The sequence below is a fragment of the Hyaena hyaena genome, unplaced genomic scaffold, assembly GCF_003009895.1.
Source record: "Hyaena hyaena isolate Hyena2069 unplaced genomic scaffold, ASM300989v1 scaffold_208, whole genome shotgun sequence".
In the NCBI taxonomy this organism is placed as follows: domain Eukaryota; kingdom Metazoa; phylum Chordata; class Mammalia; order Carnivora; family Hyaenidae; genus Hyaena; species Hyaena hyaena.
Window position 1 is genome coordinate 1,389,937 of NW_024080839.1, and position 22,485 is coordinate 1,412,421.

Below are 22,485 nucleotides of genomic sequence, written 5' to 3' on the forward strand. Positions count from 1 at the left end.
ATATGGCCCATGGTAAGCGCCGGAGTCCCTTTACCTGTTCAAAGTGAGCACAATGTTAAACCTTCTCGGTAGAGGGCGCTGCACAGACACCGCAGGAGGAAGAGGCTGCTGTGACTTCTGACACTGTCAGAGGGCGGCAGTATGAGGGTGAGAGCAACCAGCGGACACGGAGCCTGTGGCGGGCCCTTTCCACAGTCACCTGTCCGGACTGTGGAAGTCACAAAGAAGTGACTCCGGCCTGAGGAGTCACAAGTCGTTCCTTGTACAAACCTCCTCACCTCATGCTGTGAAGACCTCTGTCCCACGCAGGTACCCGGACTCCCAGGGCACAACCACGCAATGGGCTGCTAATGGCCCCCCAGCCCCTGCGGCACCCTGGTTAGCGGCCCACCAGTTACTGGCCCACCCACCTTTCCTAAGGAGATCTGAACCCCTCCAAATTTGTCCTTCCTTGGGTGCTCTCCCTTACCCCTACGGAACCATACAGAGTTTACTTATATATTAGACCTAATCTCTTATTTCTTTCTATCTCCTGATTGGACCCAGACTGCTACATAACAGACTAGAAAATCCCAAAGTAGAAAATTCAAAAACTCAACAGTTGACATAGAAACCAAAGCAGGTTCCAGGCTCTGAGCTGTCAGCACAGAGCCTGACGCAGGGCTCAAACCCAGAAACTGTGAGATCATGACCTGAGCTGAAGTCCGGCACTTAACTGACTGAGCCACCCAGGTGCCCCACAAATGCCTCTTAAAATACAAAGAAAGATGCTCAATTTCATTCATAAAAATTAAAACCACACCCAGAGACCATTTCTCACTTATGATGTTTGGCAAAAATTCAAATGTTTGATCTCGCCTCCTTGGCGAGGCTGTGGAAAACAGAGACTTTCTCTGACGTTGTCAGTAGGATTGCAAAATGGCACAGCCTCCACAGATATCTGGCATTACACAGAGATAACACATGCTTTACCTTTGGGCTATGAATCCATAGTGAGATTCAAAAAAAGAAAAAGAATCATAGGCTACCATTACAAGTGATATTACATCAGTCCTTCACTCTGAAAAGTAGTCATTAAGGGAAAGAAATGAAACCAGTACCTTGCCCTTTTGAGAGGATCCGCAATGTAGGCCACAGTTGAGGGCAAGCTCTTCTTTACAAAAGAATGCCACCCAACAAATAGTCCAGAAAGAAAATACTTGGACGGATAAATTGGATACAGAGAGCAAGTGAGAATGTTAACAATTACTGAATCTAGATGGTGGACATTCATGATACCAGTCTTTCAACTCTTCTGTAACTTCAAAAGTTTTCATAAGAAGCTTTGGAGGAAAGACACAAAATAACACAATTCCAAATGGAAACCTTTAATAATAAAAGGTTAGAAAAGGGGAGTCAGGGTGGCTTAGTCAGTTAAGCATCAGACTCTTGACTTCAGCTCAGGTCATGATCTCGCATTTGTGAGTTTGAGCCCCTCATGGACTCTGTGCTGATGGTGCAGAGCCTGCTTGGGATTCCGTCTCCCTTGCTCTCTCTCTCTCTCTGTCACAATAAATAAAAATAAACTTTAAAAAATATTCGGATAACTGAAATAATATAATCTGGGAAAGGGAACAATGACCATTAATAATTAGACTGGCTGAGAGAGATCATTAAGTAAACAAGCTTGCCTTGAGAAGTTCTCCGTCTCTGGTAGTTGCAGCACCGGTTATCACCTACTTCCACCTGTAGGCAACCTGGCTCTCTAATGCTCCTGATTACTTCATCCTGACACTTTCATTTGAATACTCACTTCATTTGTCCTCAAAACAACATACGGTGGTTTTAAAATATGTCCACAAATTCTTCAACATTCCTCCTTTCAAAAGGTGGAGTCTAACCTCCTCCCCTTGAGTATGTGCTAGATTTATGCTCATTTTTTTTTTAAGTTTATTTATCTGAGAGAGACAGAGACAGACTGAGTAGGGGAGGGGCAGAAAGAAGGGGAGAGAGAGAACCCCAAGCAGGCTCTGCACTGCCAGCACAGAGCCCAAATGCACAAACTGAGAGATCATGACACAAGCTGAAACCAAGAGCTGGATGCTTAACCGACCGAGCCACCCAGGCACCCCAATGACTCATGTTTAATGAATGAATTATGTCAGAAGGGATGGTATGTGGCTTCCATGACTACGTCATAAAAAGCACTGAGGCCTCTTCCTGGCTGGCTCCCTTGGATCATTCATTCCAGGGGAAATTAGCCACTACAGTGTGAGGACAGTCAAGCAGCATTATGGGGGCCTCCTGCCAAGGGCCAGCCAATGGCTCGGTGAGTGAGATAGTTTGGAAACTAACCTTCCAGCCCCACGCAAGCCTTCAGATGACTGTAGCTCTGGCCAACATCTTGACTGCAACCTCATGAGCAGAACTAGAACCATCCAGCTAAGCTGCTCCTGGATTCCTGACTCTCAGAAAATGTGTCCGATATTATGTTTGTCATGTAAGCTCCAAAATTCTACAGTACTAATTAATACAATATCCTACTCTCCTATTTGTATTAATGACCAAGCCCAGTGTAATTAGCCTTGACTTTTCCCCTGCATCCACCTTTAACCACCAAGGCACACTTTTTTTTTTTCCCCTCCCAGTGCCTCTTCCTCGTGGTCTAGCTTTGCCACCATCTGAGCAAGCTCTCATTACTTCTTATCTGCGCATCTCCAATAGGCTCCTTACCACTCCTGCTCTCCAGTGAGCGCCTTCTCCAGGTCCATACAGCTGCCAGATTAACATTCTTGAAACCCAGCTCTGACCAGCCCTCTGCTTCTCGCCAGCCTGTGTAGGAAGTCACGCTCTTCCAACATCCAAGGCCATCCACTTGGCTGCCCCAACCCACCATTTCATCCTAAGGTGCTGTTCTCCTACAGAACACCTGCCACGTCCGTAAGGAATATTCAGAGTGCGTTGTAGAGCCACCGGCATTCTATGCCTTAGCACTTTTTTCAGTCCTAGCACCTCTAAGTACTTACAAACATAATCCTCCTTTTTAGAACAGCACTGAATCATTCTTGTAAATGGTAGAAGCATGATTAGAATTCAAGCTCCTTGAGGGGCGCCTGGGTGGCTCAGTCAGTTAAGCATCTGACTTTGGATCAGGTCATGATCTCACGTTCATGGGTTCAAGCCCCGCATCAGGCCCCATGCTGACAGCTCAGAGCCTGGAGTCTGCTTAGGATTCTGTGACTCCCTCTCTCTACGCTTCCCCCACTCATGCTCTGTTTCTTTCTGTCTCAATAATAAATAAAACATAAAAAAATATTTTTTAAAGAATTTAAGCTCCTTGAGGGCACATGCTATTTTTATTCACCTTCCACTACACCTCAATAAATATGTGTTATTATGAAAGAATATGAGGAAATGCATTTGTAAGATTTCAGCCACTAAAGGGTGTTAGCCAGAGAGGAGAGCATCTTTGGTAGGCATGGCACTGTACTGAGATAGGAGAGCTAAAGGAATCGTGACATGGGCACAAAGGACTACTGTGCCAGGTAACGGAGGCAGGAAAGACCAGGTGAAGCACTGAGGCACTAATACAAACACGCTACGAGTTGTAATCGACATTGACTGACCATGAAAGACAGGAGACGGAATAGTAACTGGAGAAGAATATAGCGTCACAAAAGTTTATTTACATATATAATATATACATATATACTTACATATGTAAATAAACTATATATAATATACAATTCACACGTATATCAATGTGCATTTATTAATAACAATTTCATATGTCCATTACTTAGATTCCTAATCAACACATACAAGCCCTGATTCCTAACAGAACACATGCAGGATAAAGCACATAATAGTAACTGTCAAAACTTTTTTGAAGTTGTGGTAAATTACACATAAAGCTTATGATAGGTTAACCACTTTTTAAATTCATTTTTTAATGTTTATTTTTGAAAGAGAGACAGTATGAGCAGGGGAGGGGCAGAGAGAGGGAGATACATAATCTGAAGCAGGCTCCAGGCTCTCAGCTGTCAGCACAGAGCCCAATGAGGGGCTTGAACCCACGCACCGTAAGATCATGACCTGAGCTGAAGTCGATCGCTTAACTGACTGAGCCACCCAAGCACCCCAATATTAACCACCTTTAAATGTACAGTTCAGAAGTGTCAAGTACATTCACAGCACTGTGCATCTCCAGAACTCTCCACTGGCACAACTAGGGCCCCCACCTGCTGAACAACAGCTCCCCAACCTACCCCTCCTCCAGCCCCTGGCAACCGCCATTCTACTTTGTTTCTTCTGGATCTGACTACTCATGGTTTCTCGGCCTTTTGACTAAGATCAAGTGTGGATCTGACTACTCACAATGCACATAAGTGGATCATACGGTATCTGTTCCTCTGTATCTGGCTTCTTTCACTTAGCACAATGTTCTCGAGGTTCTTCTGTGTTGTCTCATGTGTCAAAAGTTCCTTCCTTTTTAAGGTTGAATAATATTCCATTGTGTTTATGCACCACATTTTGTTCATCAAGACAGGGTTTAAAATTTAATTTGTTTGTTTGTTTGTTTTATTTTTGAGACAGAGAGGGACAGAGCACAAGTAGGGGAAGGGCAGAGAGAGAGGGAGACACAGAATCTGAAGCAAGCTCCAGGCTCTGGGCTGGCTGTAAGCACAGAGCCCAACGCGGGGCTCGAACCCAGAGCCCAACGCGGGGCTCGAACCCAGAGCCCAACGCGGGGCTCGAACCCAGAGCCCAACGCGGGGCTCGAACCCAGAGCCCAACGCGGGGCTCGAACCCACTAACCCATGAGATCATGACCTGAGCTGAAGTCAGATGCATAATTGACTGAGCTGTCCAGGTGCCCCAATCAAGAAAGGGTTTGAAACACAGATGCCTGAAAACATTTACACAGGGGCGCCTGGGTGGCTCAGTTAGTTAAGCGTCCGACTTCGGCTCAGGTCAGGATATCACAGTTTGTGTGTTCCAGCCCCACACTGGGCTCTGTGCTGACAGCCAGCTCAGAGCCTGGAGCCGGTTTCAGATTCTGTGTCTCCCTCTCTCTCTCACCCTCCCTTGCTCCTGCTGTCTCTCTCTCAGAAATAAAAAACATTTAAAAAAAATTTTTTAAAGAATATTTCCTTAAAAAAAAAAAGAAAAGAAAACATTTACACATCCGTGGAAATAACCAAGGTTAGAGCAAGTAGTTGAATACCGAAGAAACACAGGCATTGGCAATTAGGTCACTGGTAATGTTTAGAAAGCGATTCTATGACCATCAGTATTGTGATGAGCCATCTAACCCTCAGTCTGTCCGGAAACATCTGTCCTATTTCAATCCACCTACACATACACTTGCTCAGTGTGCTTATGTTTCTTATATTGTACTGTGGTGACTGTATATTAGCACATTGTTTTTGCTATATGATTTGAGAATATCTTGTGCAGCCAGATATTTAATCAAAAAACATTTAGAGTACTTTAACAATACAACTTAAATAGTACACATTCTAACAATTGAAAGGAAAATACTCAAAGTAGCATGCTTAACGAACTGTATTTATGTACAGTAAAATGTAACCTGGAGGTAATACACTTTGCATTTCTTAAACCTAATATGTGTGTGTGGAGGGTGTGGGTGTGGGTGTATAGATACATAGATAGATAGATGAAAACAAGATGGCCTACCCAATAAATGAAAGTATATCCAAAAGTTAATGTGGTCACTATGGTGAGTATACACATTATATACAGGAAATTCTGAAGCAGGACAGCAGTGAATGTTAGAGTAACAATTTGAACAAGACTTCAAGTTAATACAGAATTAAGAAGAAAATCAGTTGAATGGTTTAAACAACAACAACAACAACAAACATTCTCAACATTTTGGTCAATCAAGGTTTGACTGAATTTCATGCTGTCTCAACTTTATACTGCCCCCAAAGAAATGTATTTAGCATCTTCGCATAAGTCATTCAGCAAAACCAACACAGAAACCTATCAGAAAATCACTGCTATCTTTTACTTTCATTAGGGCTCTTACAAACAGAAAGCTTCCACTGATACAAAGCGATGAATAGCAGCATGGAAATTCATAAACCTGAAATAACACTTGCTATTATCCAGGTGGAAAGTGAACACACAATTGAAAATGAATATGACAGCTCTCTCGGGAGCACAGAATGAACCCCATTACTCATTTTCACCTACAGCTGAAATGTTCCTTCTCAACCCAGAAATGCTGAAACGACCTATCAGACACACCCCCAAATGGCAAACGTCAGGATTCACACAGGCAATCAGTCAGGTGCCACAGCGACTTTGCTTAGGAAAACGGATTTCATACACTTACACCAATCCATTTCTCTAGAATTTCTACACACGCCTCACACACTAATTCCTGTGAGAGCACTGGTTGCTAGAGCATGATTAAAAGGCTGTGTTGCCTTTTGGTTGGATATCCTTTGGATGCATCCAACTTCATGTGACAACCATTTGTCAGTGCGACCTCGGATCATTAGGAACATGGTAGCCAATGCAAAGGGTTTCTCTGAAGCAAAGACACAAGGCGTGATGAGCTTAAATCATGGCAAGAGAGCTGGCAGACAAGCAAGCAAGTAGCAAAAGTCTTCACTAGAGGTCTAGAAAAGCACATGAGCCTCTACTGGCTATGTGAGCAGTCCTATCAAAACGAGGACAAAATGGGTGAAGCAAAGAATCTCACTGTAAGGCGGAAGTTTGCCAACACTTTCCTCTGAACAAGCAAGCATTGACTCGGTGAGCACAATATCAAGTACCACAGGGAAAAACAGTCTCTCAGCAGCTTAATTGTTGGGCATGGCAGGCACAGAACTGCACCTGACCAACCAAAGAACATCTACCCGGACATCCTGATTCTAAGAATTAAACATTTCTTTGCATGTCAGTTTTCTTTTTCTTTAGTTATGTTTTATTTATTTCTGAGAGAGAGAGAGAGAGACAGCATGAGCAGGGGAGGGTCACAGAGAAAGGGAGATACAGAATCTGAAACAGGCTCCAGGCTCTGACCCCAACGCGGGGCTCGAACCCACAAACCGTGAGATCATGACTGGAGCCAAAGTCAGACACTTAACCAACTGAGCCACCCAGGCGCCCCCATGTCAGTTTTCTTTAATCAGTCACCACAGCCTAAAAGAGTTGGCCCATATTCCTCATGACGAACAGCTCTATCTTCTGTGCAGAGGCTTCTCAGCCCCACGCCCCCAGCGCACACGGTGGTGGCGAGCCCTTTCGGGTCACATCTATGTCCAGTAGGAAAGTGTTTTTGCACATGTGTGAGGACACACAGCGTTCTAACACAATGGCTGGGGAACACATTCTAGAACTTTAGCAGAAGAAAAGTTTTTAAAATTCCAAATATTGACAATGATTCCTTGGGGAAAGGGGAGGGGAGGGGAGGGAAAGAGAGAGAAAGGGAAAGAAAATAAAAGAAAGGAAAGAAAGAGCCCTCGAGAAAGGTAGAAAGGCATTCCAGGAAGAGTAGCATGATCTTATCAAAGTACCTATCAAATCTAGCTCAACAACGCGAAGGCAGTCACCATTAGGCCTGCTATGACGTACATTCTGGCCCGACGGACACAGCAGTACTCGGTCCAGTCCAAGTCCCGGCTCTGCTGACAGCCAGGTGAGCACACACAACTCCCGTCAACTCCCCGAGCCTCCATGGCTTCTTCAGTAGAAACGAGGACCTACTATGGGCTGCATTTTTTCACAGCACTTGGAGGAGGATGAAGTGACATGATGAAAGCATCCTGGGAAGGCTGATCACAATCCAGGAAGCTGACGTCAGTCTATTAGCGTGCCCCTGGGCACGGCTACAGTGGGCGGCAGAACTTCTAGGCAAAGTAAAAGGCTCTTCTGACCACTTTGAAGATTTTTGCCTCTTTATTGTACTTTGCTAACTTTTTAAAATTTTTTAACATTTATTTTTGAGAGACAGAGACAGAGCGTGAGTAGGGGAGGGGCAGAGAGAGAGGGAGACACAGAATCCCAAGCAGGCTCCAAGCTCTGAGCTGTCAGCACAGAGCCCAACGTGGGACTCAAACTCACGGACTGTGAGATCATGACCTGAGGCAAGGTCGGACACCTAGCCAACTGAGCCACCTAGGCGCCTCTGTGCTTTGTTAACTTCTGCTTAACAGTCCATTACACCAGTCCAAACGCTGGGCTGCTGGTAGCCTGTTAGCCCTGTGTGGAGCACACATGCCACATGCTCCCTGTGCTGTGTTCTCTAGCCTGTCCGTCACTTTCCCAAGCATTCAGTCCAAACACCCGTCATGTGTGTGCCCCAGGTAACATGTGTCATAAATGCATACATGTCACAAATGCATGCATTATGTGCCATAAACGCACATTCACAAAGCAGACGCTAGAAGGAATTTTGTGGAAAAGATAAAAAAAAAATATTTAACCATCAAGCATCCTTCATGTGTGTCTGTGGCTGTCTACCAATCTTTGGCCTTAAATTTGCCACAGCAAAACAGAGCCCAACTTGGGGCTTGAACTCATAACCCTGAGATCAAGACCGGAGCTGAAATCAAGAATCGGATGTTCAACCAACTGAATACCAACCACCCACACATGCAACTCTTAAGAATGTGTATACATATCTCCTGAAATGAGAAAAATCTTATTCCCCTAGTAGCCCACTGGACCTTACTGAGCCAGCTAGCAAACAGAATTTTGAGGGCTTAAAAGTGGAAGAGGACCGAGCCTCAGGTACCAAATCATCACACGCTAAGGCAGGGAGAGAGAGCCCATCAGCCTTCACTCTGTCCAGCAAGTCTCTGCCCCCTCCCAATTCCAGCCATCAGGGAAGATGCACCACTCAGGAAATGGAACCTTTTCAAATGTGCATTTGGGACAGAATGGGGAGGGTTGTGTGTGAAGAGGTTCGAGAGGACATGACCAATGCAGAAGTTAAACTGAATGTACTCATCTCACGTCTCCAGTCCTGGGTTTCACAGATGAACATGAACACTGACCCACAAAAAGTTGCAGGTCTGTCTTGAGGAAACATATACAAGCCCAGTAATCCATCTTTCCAGGTGACTCTCTCTCCTGCCCTCTGTCAAGTACACCCATACACAGATTCCCCGCTAAAGCACTTAATTATGAAGAGCTGTAAGTGTTCCAGCCAGGAATGCCAACTATCCGGTTTGCTAGTGCTTCATAAACACGCCACTGGGCATATCCTGGTCACCACCACTGAAGTTCTCTGAAAGGAAGTTGCGTATATAAAATACAGGCTCTTAAAAAAAAAAAAAAAATACAGGCTCTTGTTTTCATAGCACAAAGAAGAAAGGAAAAAGACATCATCTGACATAGCTTTATTAGGAGTGCTTAACAGGCTCCTAAATGTTCACTGAATGATGCATTAAACAGTAAAGAATATTAGCTTACAAGAGATTTTGCGTCTATGCCCTGCAAGAAAATCTAGATTTCAAAGCATGAGCACAGAAATGAAAAAATTCTGACATCACACATAAACTGGGCACAGACCTCATATCCTATTAAGGAGAGTATCCAGGGGCACCTGGGTGGCTCAGTCAATTGAACGTCTGACTTTGGCTCAGGTCATGATCTCACAGTTCGGTTCACGGGTTCTGGCCCTGTATCGGGCTCTCCACTGGTGGTGTGGAGCCTGCTTGGAATTCTCTCTCTGCCCACCCCCCCTCCCCACTTGCACTGTCTCTCAAAATAAATAAATAAACTAAAAAAAAAAAAAAGAAGAAGAAAGGTGAGTATTTTAACTTAAGTCACAATCCCTCTGTCTTATAGTTTAAAGGTCTCCAAATTGTCGTTTTCAATCACTCTTTTGTTCCTCACCATTTAATAATATGTAATTCCAGGTAACTTTCTTAATCAAGTATAATAAAAGTATTTTTAAAGGCCCAGATTATAAGAATGCAATACATTCTATTAATATTACCTAAATAACCAATGTTTTGTAAATAACCCTGCATTTCCTTTGGGATAACTGATGTATGTTACCAAAGGCTTATCCCACAACAGAATCCAAATGTGCTAAGAATGGAATCTATTAGCCCAATGGGAATTTAACACTTAGTCCTATTTGCAAAATCACTTCTCAATGCCTCCATTTATTCCAAACTATATACAGGATTAAAACAAAAATACACAACCCACAACCCGACTCATCCCAACGAAAAGGGGGAGGTGGGTGGGGGGACGGAGGTGCTCTTTTGTGAAAAGCAAAGAAAGATCAGGGTTTCTAGGTTAGAATGTACTGAAGAGCAGAATGGTAAAAGCAGTGAAGAGCTCAGTAATGTGCCGGCATCGGGGATGGGCAGATAGGGTTGACTACAAAGTCACAAGCTGGGGCTTTTGGGGAGTGATGGCACTGTTCTACATCCTGATTGTAGAAGCGATTATATAAATGTTGCAACTGTCAGAATTCCTAGAGTGATACACCTAGAGGCTGTATTTTGCTGTATGTAAATTACACTGCCAAGAGCCTGACTTTTCTTAAAAGGCTATCATGTCTAATTCCATGTGCCCGGCGCTAAATTATGAAGTCTAACACTCAAGTATACAGTTCTGAAGTGTTCCAGATGTAATTACTAAAACCTTACCAGTAAATGATTGAAGTTCAGCCTTCAGTATTTTATATCATCATTTTTTATAGGTATTATATAAAATGACTCAAACACAAAATAGAATTATCACAAGATGTATTTTGCATCATTACCTGGACGTGTAGAAAACTGCAGTGCCTTAAAAATGGACAGAACTATTACGTGTTAATTTTTAAGGGTTGCATTTACTAAATTTTACCTTTTTCATATTATAAATTGAGGAATAGTAAAGGTTATTAGATTTATTCGAGTCCCTCAGAACCACTATGAAATGTGTTTTTAATTGATTTCAGAAATAAGTGTTACAGGAGACTGGTTACTTTTGAAGTGAGAATGTTTCAGTAATTCAACTGAAAAAAAAAAATCCTTGGATGTAATACGGATCCTAAGATTGTGCTTTAACACCTATTGATGAACAGGCCCTTACATTTCCCCTCTTCTTGAAAATATGCAGAAATATAGATTTTTTTCTGCAGAAAAAATAAAAGTCAAAGAAAGAATAAGTGTCAGATTCCCAGCACAGGTACTTGTGACAAGAGAGCACAAACCTTAATTTTCACATGTTCACTTAAGTAACAAACATCTTTCCTCACACACGAAGGACAACAGCCACTGAGAGTTCAGAAACTTAAAAGTAAAAATTCCCAATGGAATGTCCATGGAAATGTTAAAAATTTAATAACCAAGCCAAAAACCTTTCATCCTTTGGTACCACACCAAAGCACAAAGTTGCTTTTTTAAAAGCTAGTAAAATTGAATCAACCTGGTTTTCCTAATTAAGATATCCATCCAAATCCGAAGTTTTGTTTTTTATACAAATACTATTCCCTTGACTTTAAGTTCACACTTCCAATATGAATTAGACACAAACGGTAATACAAAAGGGTAAGAGCAGCAAGCTGGGTTCCTCTTCAGCAAATAAAACAGCCCAGCTCTTAATCCTGCGGGTTTGCCCAGGATAGAAGCCAATCTGTGTTATCACCGAGGAATGCCAGTTAATACATTTAAAACACTGGTCACCTGCTTGATCCCCAGCACACTTTCCCAGACCTGCAAAACTCAGGCATGACATCCTTGCTCAACTTTCCCACTGTCATCATTTCACGCAGTCCGAAGATCCGCAAAGAACACCCAGAGTTTTTCTTTTTAAAAGACACGTGTGAACCCAGAATTTACAGGCACAAACGAATTAAACTTGTCCGCTTCTTGAATGAAAATATTGATAGTCAGAGCGTGAAATTTCTGTTTCCTATGGTTTTCAAGACAAGTGGTTGGGGGGGGGGCGTCTTTTATTCTTCATATTACTAGCTTCTCACCCCAGGATTTCAAACAGAAAAGCAGACAAATCACACTTGGAGTCAAGGGCACTTACCTTACAGGTAAACACGGGCCTAGCGGTCTCTAAAATGCGGACACGTGCCTTTCCCAGAGTAGCGGCTCGCGCACCTGGCTCTGTCTGGGCCACCAGCTGCGGAGAGGGAGCCCACCTCGCGCAGCCCAGGCCTCGATCGCCAGCCTTTCCCCCGCAGACGGGATGCCTGTCGCAGCCCAGGGCGCGGGGGTGGGGGGTGGGGGGTGGGTCCCTCTCCGGCCCGGCTCCCGCCGCCTCCTCTCCACCCTGCAAGTTTCCAGCGGCGGTTCTCGCAGCCTCGGCGCGTCCAGCTGCCTAGCGGCAGGGACGCGAAGTGGGTTTCAACAGGTCTAGCAGCCAGAGACACTGCAAAGATCACAAACGACTCAACGAGGAGCTTCTCCTTCCTTTTAAAGACCCGGGAGGGGGGCGGGGGGGAGAGAAATCCAAGAGCCCACGTGACCACCCAGCCAGCTGCTGGGAAATCTCGGGAGGACGCGGACTCCCTTGCCTGGCCATCCACACCTGGACGTAGGGGGAAGCCCCAGGGCAAGGCCTGCCACCCTCGAGCCCTTCACAGTCACCCTCAGGGGGACCAAAGCACCCCTGGCGCCCTTTCCCCCCGTCTTGGGTTTAGGGGGTCTGGGGTGGGGTCTGAGAACGTGCACTTCTAACCAGGTTCGGGGTGCAGCTCAAACTGAGGCTGCCCGGCTGGGGACCGCACTTTGAGGATCACGCCCCTAGACCCTCAACCACGTGGGTCTGAGAGGGGCTGGATGTGTCGGTGTCATTAAATACAGACACCTGACTCTGAGAATCTAGTGGTGAAACTAGAGAGGCTTTGGATTTGCCCAATCCCGGGCAGCAAGCTCGGGTTCGCGCCCCTGGAGAGGCGAAGCCACGCGGGCGCGGGCGCGGGCGGGGGGGGGGGGGGGGGGGGGGGGTTCTCAGCGGCTCGCTGAGGAGACCTTTGGCTTTGGAGCAAAGATCCCAGGAACTTTCCTCAAACTCACCTACTGCGAAGAAGCACCTGGGGAGAAATCTGTGCCCCGGCCGCAGCTGCGCCCCTCCTCCCTCGGCAGCACCTCCGCGTTCTCTGCAAGCGAGCGCCCCCTGGTGGCAGATCCAGGTCTCCAGTCTGCAGAGTCCCCAAGCTCTACTCACCTACCCTGCGGTAGCACACAGTGTGAGAACTCGGATAGTCATTGAGAAGCAACTGGCTTTAGGGCAGCCACTGGTAGCGAAAGTCGAACGAAAGTCGACCATCTGCAAGTTACAGATGTCCCATAGGCCATGCTGAGACCCCAGTGCCACATTTGTGTCTAATCATCAAACTATCCGTACACATGGCCCTAGGGACCTGGTTCTTGATCTGGCTGTGGCTCCAGATCTCTGGCAGAAAAAGACTAAAAGGGAATTGGGAGGGAAACGTATAATGCCAGCCTCAAGCACTTGGGGTTTAGCCAAAAATAGCCTAGACAGACTTTAGCACCGTGGATTTAGAAGAGTGAGGTCCACAGGTGGTGAAGGCAGGTTCCAAACAAGAGAAGCCACCTACTTTATAAACAACGGTTATGAAAAATCTTTACTTCGCCACCCCCTTCAATTTTCATTAAAGCAAAGACGCCTGGATCCCCTCAGGTTGTAAGGCAAGGTTTCCTGATCCCTGAGGGAGAGAAGTTAGCTTGGGCAGGAGGTGGAGCTGACCAGTTTCATGGTGTAGGACTATAGAGGATGGTATGCCGATCTTTACCGATCTCAGAGGAGTTTCTTTGTCCCCTCTCCTGGGTGTCCCTGTCTGTGCCCAGGACCCATATGCCCCTTCCTCCTTTCCACCTTCACGAGAGAATTTTAAGTGATGGTTTTAAAAAATCACTTCCATTTGGAAGTACTTACTTGTGAACAAGATACCTCTGGGAGATTATTATGAGGGAATTTCAGTCATGAGCCAATAGACAGAGATAAGGTGGGGGTGAAGAAAACTGACACCTGTCAGGTATCTACATCGTGCCAGAGAGTGTGCTAAGTGCTTGCAAAGCATCTCATTTACTCCACATGGCAGTTCTATGAACTAGTTCCCTCTCAGATGGGGAAACTGAGGCTCGCAGAGAAAGAAAAAGAAAGAAACCAATAGCAGCAACGTTTTTGTTGACAGCTACCATTTATTAGGCATTTAGCCATGACTCACTTCTCTACATGTTAGCTCATTTTATATACAACAAGGCTATGAAGGAAATTCTATTATTAAATATCCCTATTTGACAGTTGAGAAAACGGCCAGTCTGTGGCTGAGCAACACTTGAACCCAGGCAAGAGCCCAAGACTGTTTTCTTGCAGACCGTGACTGCAATCGATCAGAAATGAAGATGGCTTGAATGTCACGACATGATAGCTCCCACAGACAAGCCCTGCCTCAAAGCTTCCTGCCACCGGAGAGATAAGCGTCAGCTCACCCGAGAACTAGAGTCCCTGCTTGCTGTGGTGCTTCCTCCAGAAGGCGTTCCACTCATGGGAACAGCATGTTCCCTCTTTAAAGACCCTCAAACACCCACAGAAGCATCTTGTTACACAAGGAATGCTCACTGCACAAAATATTAAGCAAAGAGAAAGAATGGGAATAAGTACATTTCCTTCTGATTCATCCTGTGGATTGAGAAAGATAATCGTACCTTAGGGATGGAAACTTTGCCTAATTTAATGCAATGAGTAGGGAGGATAATTATTCTGACTATCCCTAACACATAGCCAAAACTAAGAAGGGGTTCTTGAGACAGTTAATATCAACGGCTAGACTGAAAAGGACCCTGAAATCTCGTATTAATGACCATGCTTCCATTCAGAAGATCCCCATCTCAGGCACCTGGGTGGCTCAATCAGTTGACCGTCGACTATTGATTTTAACTCAGGTCATGATCCCAGGGTCATGGGATTGAGCCCCACATGGGACTCCATGCCCAGCATGAAGCCTGCTTAGGATTCTCTCTCTCCCTCTGCCTTTTCCTCCTGCTCATGCTTTCTCTCTCTCTTTAAAAGAAAACTTTTAAAATTAAAAAAGAGAAGACCCCCCAATCTCATTTCTACCTCACTCACGGCCTCCCCAAGGAGGCACCTACATGGTATGACATGGAAAGACCCTCCTCTTCCCAAAATATTCCAGAACAGGGACTTAGTCCTCACCGTTCAGCCATCCTTTGGGGTTAAAGCATTGAATTGTTGAAATACAATCATATTATGTATGATGGGCAATATTCATTTACTAGCATTTATGAGTACACTAAGGAGATGAGCTTGCAAGATGAGCTGTCATCTAGGAAAGCAAAGGAGGTTGGCATTCGACAGGTACATTTTGCTGTAGGAGGAAAGAAATCCTCTCCATCAGGGTGCAGCTTCCTCATCTTTTTTCTTTTTTTAATGTTTATTTATTTTGAGAGAAAGAAAGAGGGAGAGAGGTGCGAGAGCAAGCAGTGGAGGGGCAGTGAAAGAAGGAGAGAGAGACTCACCGGCAGGTTCCATACTACCAGCACAGAGCCCGACATGGGGCTCAAACTCACGAACCATGAGATCATGACCTGAGCCAAGATCCAGAGTCTGACACTTAACCGACTAAGCCACCCAGGTGCCCCCACTTCCTCATCTTTTCATCCTGCCCCTGTTCCCTCTAGTGAAGTCCTACCCAGCCCAAAGCCGAGAGCCTGAGTAAAGTGAAGACTGAAAGAGCCCAGAACATGCACACCGCCTGCCCCAGCGCCCATCCTGCCTGTGCGCTCTGCCGGCACCGTGATTGTACGGCGCACACCTTATGTCTCTAGCTTCCCCCACCTCAGCATAGCGCCCACAGCATTCAACTAATGCCTAGTTCAACCCAGCCTTCAACAAGTACCTGCTGAAGGCTTCAACCTGGAAAGATCAGAGGAAAAGGGGAGAGGTTTTCCTGTAGTAAAGAAACTATTAAGATGCAAAACAAACAACCAAAACCTTGTTGAAGACGAGAAAGCAAAAGCAGATGTGGAGGGAAGGATTCCTACAAAGTGTTGCAGGCCCCAGGACAGCTTTGGATTGTCACTCTCTCTTCTGAGCCTGAGGTCAAGTGGGAGGATTTAGGTCCCCAGGATGCTCTTCACTGCTCCAATGTATGATAAGGTGGGGCTCTTTCTTCATGATGTGTGAGCATAAGTTGGTATGTTTTAAGAGGACCTGAGAGATATAACCCTAAACTTATGGAATTATAAGTAGGAAGGGATGAGGCGCCCGGGTGGCTCAGTCGGTTGAACATCCAGCTTCGGCTCAGGTCATGATCTCACGGTTTGTGGGTTTGAGCCCCGTGTCGGACTCTGTGCTGACAGCTCAGAGCCTGAAGCCTGCTTCGGATTATGTGTCTCCCTCTCTCTCTGCCCCTCCCCTGCTCGTGCTCTGTTTCTCTCTGTCTCAATAATAAACATAAAGAGAGAGAGAGAGAGAAGGGAAAGAACGTGTCCCCTACAATGACATCTGCACTTGGCGGTGATGAATTGGAAAGGTGGGATTACTAATGTGATGTGTCAGATTATTTCAACTGCTCGTGAATCAGGGTTTGTCAAATAAATTGGATATTTGAAAACTGCAGTAGGCAGGCTTGCCCAAGGTTGGCTCATTTTTATTGAATTTAATCCTCATAACTTCCCTTTGGCTGTCCCTTCTTTACAGATGGGGAAACAGGGCCTTAGAGAGATGGTGTTTCTTTTGTAAGGTCACCCACATGCGTGTGGCAGAGGGAAAGCTCCACACGAAGGTTTTCTACCCACCTGTTAATCCCTTGCTTTCTCCACTGTTACGGCTGTGATGTTTTTCTTATTTGTTGTGTAAACCGAAGCCCATTTGTCCTGAAGAGGCTGGATATTGCTGAACGAAATCTTGTTAAGTTCCTGTCTAGGTATAACCATCTGTGTGCATATTTATATAACTTGATTCTTTACTGACATAACTTTGACCGGAGCCCTTAGTAAGGTGGCAAGGTCATAAGCAGCAAGGTAGACCTAACCTGATACCTAAGCACCCAGACCACAGGACAAGGTTGTTCTGACCTGCAGTTGAAATGAACCATCTGGGCAGCTAGCTTACATAGCCAACCCCTTATAATGCACCCTCCATCTGTCTCCCTCTTGGTCTTTGACATTTGCAAACATACAGACTTTAAAAATTAGTTTTTAGGAACGTGTGGGTGGCTCAGTTGGTTAAGTGTCCGACTTCGGCTCTGGTCATGATCTCGTGGTCTGTGAGTTTGAGCCCCGCATCGGGCTGTGTACTGACAGCTCAGAGCCTGGAGCCTGCTTCAGATTCTGTGTCTTCCTCTCTCTCTGTCCCTCCCCCACTCCCACTACTGTCTCTCACTTTAAAAAATAAATAAACATTTTTAAAAATTTAATAAGTTTTTATCCTATCTACTACTCTTTTAAGGTACTTAAATTCTGCCCAAATCTCTTGCGTAATTCGTTTCTAATTTTCTATCCAATTGAAACAAACAACTTGAAGAAGACATGTTCCTGTCCTGAGCCCCAGCTGTGACTGAAGCAATTCTCTTGAGCTAGCAAAGCAGCTAGCCTCTGGAGGTCACTGGCAGGAATGTGACCCCCCAGTTGAGAAAGAAAATGTTAAAGAACTGTTAGAAATGGTGGCAAATTGTAATATGCAATTTCACAAATGACTCAAATGCAATTCTGGAAATGCAGCTCCCTTGCCTCTTCTGGCATAGAACAAAATAATATTAATAACAGGTCAGACAGTGTTAATAGTCCCAGATATGAGGTCAAAAAAAAATAGCATATATAGACAGAAATGGCTCACAAGGGAACAGATTCTGATGAGACTGTCTGCTTCCATAGAGCTTAGCATTCAAAAAAGTTGACTGAAGTTTTTCTACTTTTCATAAATGTATTTGGCATTTTCAAGTTCTTTGTTCATATCATGGAAAGTTACTAGAAATGTCTCATAGTGTTGAGTAACACTCTAGTGATACAAATTGCATTCATGGCTTTTAGAAAAATACAGACCCCATCCCTTGTGCACAGAGAGACACTGCTTTCACATAAGTCATTGCCTGACCTGATGAGTCTAAACAGAGAGGACTCGTTCATTCCCTGATTCAATCTCCCCTTTTGCTGGGAATTATGACCAGGAGATAAACTTCTCCAAGTAGCTTACATAACTTCTGAGGGTTCGCCAGTGTTATTCGGGGTGCCAGGAATCCCAGAATTCTCCCCTTTTTTTTCTTCTTTTTATATCTCTACTTTTTTTTCTGTTTGTCCAGGCAGTTTGTTCACTCATCTTTTCTTCTGATTCTGCCCACACTCTGGCCAGATACTTCCTCAGCCTGCTCTCATCCGCCACATTCTTCCACCCAGCAGCCACAGCTCACTAAGAGAACTGCCACCTTAGGGCGACACTGGCTTTTACAGTCGACAAAGCGCTTACGCAGCCATGCCATGCTTCATTTTCATATCAGCCCGGTCATGGTGATCTTATCCCCATTTGGCATGTAAAGTGAGTTCACCAGATTTATGCTCCTAGGAACCCTAGTCATCTGACTCGTTATATAGATCCAGTCCCGCCTCCCTGAGAGAAATTCATTTCCTGCATTCCCAACACTGGCGGAGGCCTCTGAGCGTCCACCATACTGCTCCTCCCAGTGTCCCTGGCCTTGCATCCCTGACCCCATCCCTTCCCACCTTATCTCCATCTAAAGTACCATTCGAGGGAGAAAATCATTGCCAACTTCTTTAGTTATTTTTACTTTAAAGTTATTCTGACACTTGACATTGCATTTATTCTTTCTGAAAACATTCTTTGGGAAGGCTTCTTGCCTTCACGCATTTCTCTCTCTGTGAGAATGCCCTCTCACCACTGACAGACAAAATGCCCTAAGTCCCTGCCGAAAACACAAGAGAACATGAAGGTGTTTGTTCTCAGGGGAGGAGAAGACCATTCCTTCAGTAACTTCTTGTAAACACTTGATCTGCACTGTTTCATTTAGTCCTCAAAACAGTCTCACAAGGGAGACACTATTTCTGTTCCCATTTGGCAAATGAGAAGACTAAGGCTCAGAAAGTTTAAGTAATGTGCCCAGTATCACAGAGCTAGTAACAGTGGAGGGTTCGTATCAGATCTATTTCGCAGAAAAGCCCATTCCCTGGGTTTTTTTTTTTTTTTTTCCATTCCCTGGGTTTTTTAACTGCTCATCTCCTGAAGGCTTTATGTGGAGGGGAGAAGACCAGTGCCTAAGAAATGGCCCACAGTGCCTGTTACAAATAGATCAGACACAAGTAAATGGCAGAGACGGGGAGTTTTGTGGACATTCAGAGGCTCCCCTGTATGTTTGGGTTCCTCTTAGAAATTAACCCCCTGTGCTTGTTTCCTGAGCTGACATGGAAGGTGCTGATCTCCCCAGGGGGCTGCGTGGGTCCTCTGAATTCCGCAGGGGCTAGGCCCAGCCCTCAACATCCTTCATATTCTTCCACTCTGGCTACTGGAAGCTGCTTTCAGGGCACAGGACTTCTACAGGGAAGATGGAGAACATACAAGTGCTAGAGCAGCGGGAAGGCCAGAGGAGCCCACAGGAGGATGGAGCCCAGGCTCTTAGCGGATATATGCCCTTGAACATTTTCCTGGCCTCTTCAATCCTCTGTAAAAGAAGAAAATGGGCGCCTTGGGTGGCTCAGTCGGTTGGGCGTCCGACTTCGGCTCAGGTCATGATCTCACAGTTTGTGGGTTCGAGCCCCACATCGGGCTCTGTGCTGACAGCTAGCTCAGAGCCTGGAGCCTGTTTCAGATTCTGTGTCTCCCTCTCTCTCTGACCCTCCCCTGCTCACACTGTCTCTCTGACTCTCAAAAATAAATTTAAAAAATTTAAAAAAAGAAGAAGAAAAGCATGAGAATGTACTGCATGAGGTGATTGTGGGGATGAGCTGTAACCTGCCTGACGCCTGGCCGGTTCTCAATACGTGATGGCTTTAAAAAAAAAACCCAGCAGTCCTTGGAACGAAGGGCTTCACAGGTATAGGGAAAACTTGGCCTTGGAGAAGGCAAGGAGCAGCTTTAATGGTTCAAGAGGTTTGGGCTCCCAGGGTGGAGGAGGGAGGAGAGAATCAAGTGCCCTTGATTAGTAGAGGTCTGCATACAGCACTTCAGGCAGGCCCGATTGTGAAGTGAGTCAGAGCAGACCCATTGACATAGAAGCCGATCGTAAGACTGATTTAAACCAGCGTATTTCCATATTCCTAGATCGTGAGTCACCTGAGCCACTGGTTTAAAATATAGATTTCCAGGTGCCTCCTCCCCAGCAGACTCTGAACCAGGTGCTCTGGGGTGGGTCCTGGACATGTGCATTTTCCACAACCCACTGGGTGACTTTACGATCAGGGAAGTTTGGAAAACATTGCTCTAAAATGTTCAAAGTGCTTAGATGCTCAGTATATAATGGAATCTGTGTAATGGCTGATTTATCATCCCCATTTTCCAGGAAAGGCAACTAAGACCCAACAAAGCTCAGCAATGTGCAGAGAAATCTGTTCACACGGGCTCAGGGTCGCTGATCGTTAACTACTCAAGGAACTTGCAATTGAATTGTTAAACCAATTTTAGCTTGAAATTAGCCATGGTAAGTAGATACACTATGGATTTCTCTTGGCTCGAGAGTGCTGTTTCCTTCAGAACAGAGGACATTGATCGATGTGAACACCTCTCAGCTGTTCTCTGGTTTTTGGTTCATGACTCACTGTGAATACTGCATTGTCTTTTTCTTTAGGGAATCCATAGGTACTACATTCAGAACAGGACTTTTTTTTTACCTTTTTTTTTTTTTTTTTTTTATTTCTAGGAGAGAGAGAGAGACAGCGTGAGCAGGGGAGGGTCAGAGAGAGAGGGAGACACAGACTGTGAAACAGGCTCCAGGCTCTGAGCTGGCAGTCAGCACAGAGCCCGACGCGGGGCTCGAACCCACAAACCGCGAGATCATGACCTAAGCGAAAGTCGAACGCTTAACCGACTAAGCCACCCAGGCGCCCCCAGGACTTTTTTTTTAAAGAGTTAGTTTACTAGCACACCACTTAACGAAAGTAGTCAGTCTTGCTGTTAGTAACTGAGCCAAGTTCACCTGTGTCCTTGACAAGTTCAGTTGTCCTGGTCCAAGTGCTTTAGTCCAGACATTTTCTCCTCCTGCAGTTAATATCTTTTATCGTCCCTAAAACCTCCAGTCCTAGACAGAGTTATCAAAGGCTCAAATTCTACAAAGGACCACCTGCTATAGAGTTGGTTCAGATTTTCCAGTTAGAGGATCTAAGTGTTGGCTTTACACAACAGGGTCGTGTCTCCCTCTAATGGATGGTAAAGAATAAGACAAGTAAGATTTCTACTGTTGAAGCAGAAGGCTTTGTGTAACTTATCTATATTACATGTTGAAACAATATATAATAACTTATTCAGCTGATTTCCAAGAGCAGCACAAAAATGTCCTTTTGTTTTCATTCATTCAATATTTATCATTTGCTTAACTATGTGCCAGATATTAAGGTATAAAGCTATGAATTACATAATACAACGGCAAAAATGAGAAAATTTACTATGTACTGAGATTTTTTAAAATGCCAAGATTCCCCATCTCCCCTCATCTCCCTCCCACCTCCCCACATCTCTATCTACCCCAGCTTCCCAGTGCTTTGTGGTTCATCTGCCCTGTTGCATTGGAGACACAGGGCTTCTCTGCTGCTTTCCCCAAATAAAATCTCTTGAATAAGCAACACCCAAAGATAGAGAATGATTCAAACCTTAAAATAAAGTTTTCTCTTAAATAATATAAAAACAGGGAGGGGGATAAAAACATAAGAGACTCTTAAATATGGAGAACAAACAGGGTTACTGGAGGTGTTGTGGGGGGGATGGGCTAAATGGGTCAGGGCCATTAAGGAATCTACTCCTGAAATCATTGTTGCACCATATGCTAACTAACTTGGATGTAAATTAAATTTAAAAAATAAATAAAATACTTTTAAAAAGACAATCTGCTATTCTGTAATAAAAAATAAAGTTTTTAAAAAGTTTGTTTTGAAAGAGAGAGAGAGGGAGAGAGGTGAGTGGGGGAGGGTCAGAAAGAGGGTGAGAGAGAGAATCCCAAGCAGGCTCCCTGCTGTCAGCGCAAAGCCCCATGACAGGACTGGGGAGAGGGGGTGTCTATCTCACCAACCGAACCATAAGATCATGACCTGAACTGAGATCAAGAGTTGGACGCTTAACCGACTGAGCCACCCAAGTGCCCCTTAAATAAAGTTCTGAGCGTGGAATTCCAGGCATCCTCCAGCACTGAGATCTGGGTAGGCACCAGTCTGTTTGCTGGTTGTTGAGCACAGCATGGTCTTCACGGATGCCTCTTCTGTCACACGAGGGGGCTCCTCACCTGTTTTGATTCTCTGGTGGGAAGGGAAAGTGTGTAAACTGATTGCCAAAGATTCTGTTCACCCTGTGCCCAGTTTTCCACAAGAG

At 45.1% G+C, this 22,485-nt stretch overlaps 1 long non-coding RNA gene across 1 annotated transcript; it reads left to right on the top strand.

Annotated features, from left to right (window-relative positions):
- The first annotated feature begins 7,459 nt into the window (after positions 1–7,459).
- LOC120238435 lies at positions 7,460–7,894 on the top strand. The gene is made up of 2 exons (XR_005530223.1): positions 7,460–7,654; positions 7,745–7,894. It is a non-coding gene; the product is annotated as an uncharacterized LOC120238435 (long non-coding RNA).
- The last annotated feature ends 14,591 nt before the right edge of the window (positions 7,895–22,485 follow it).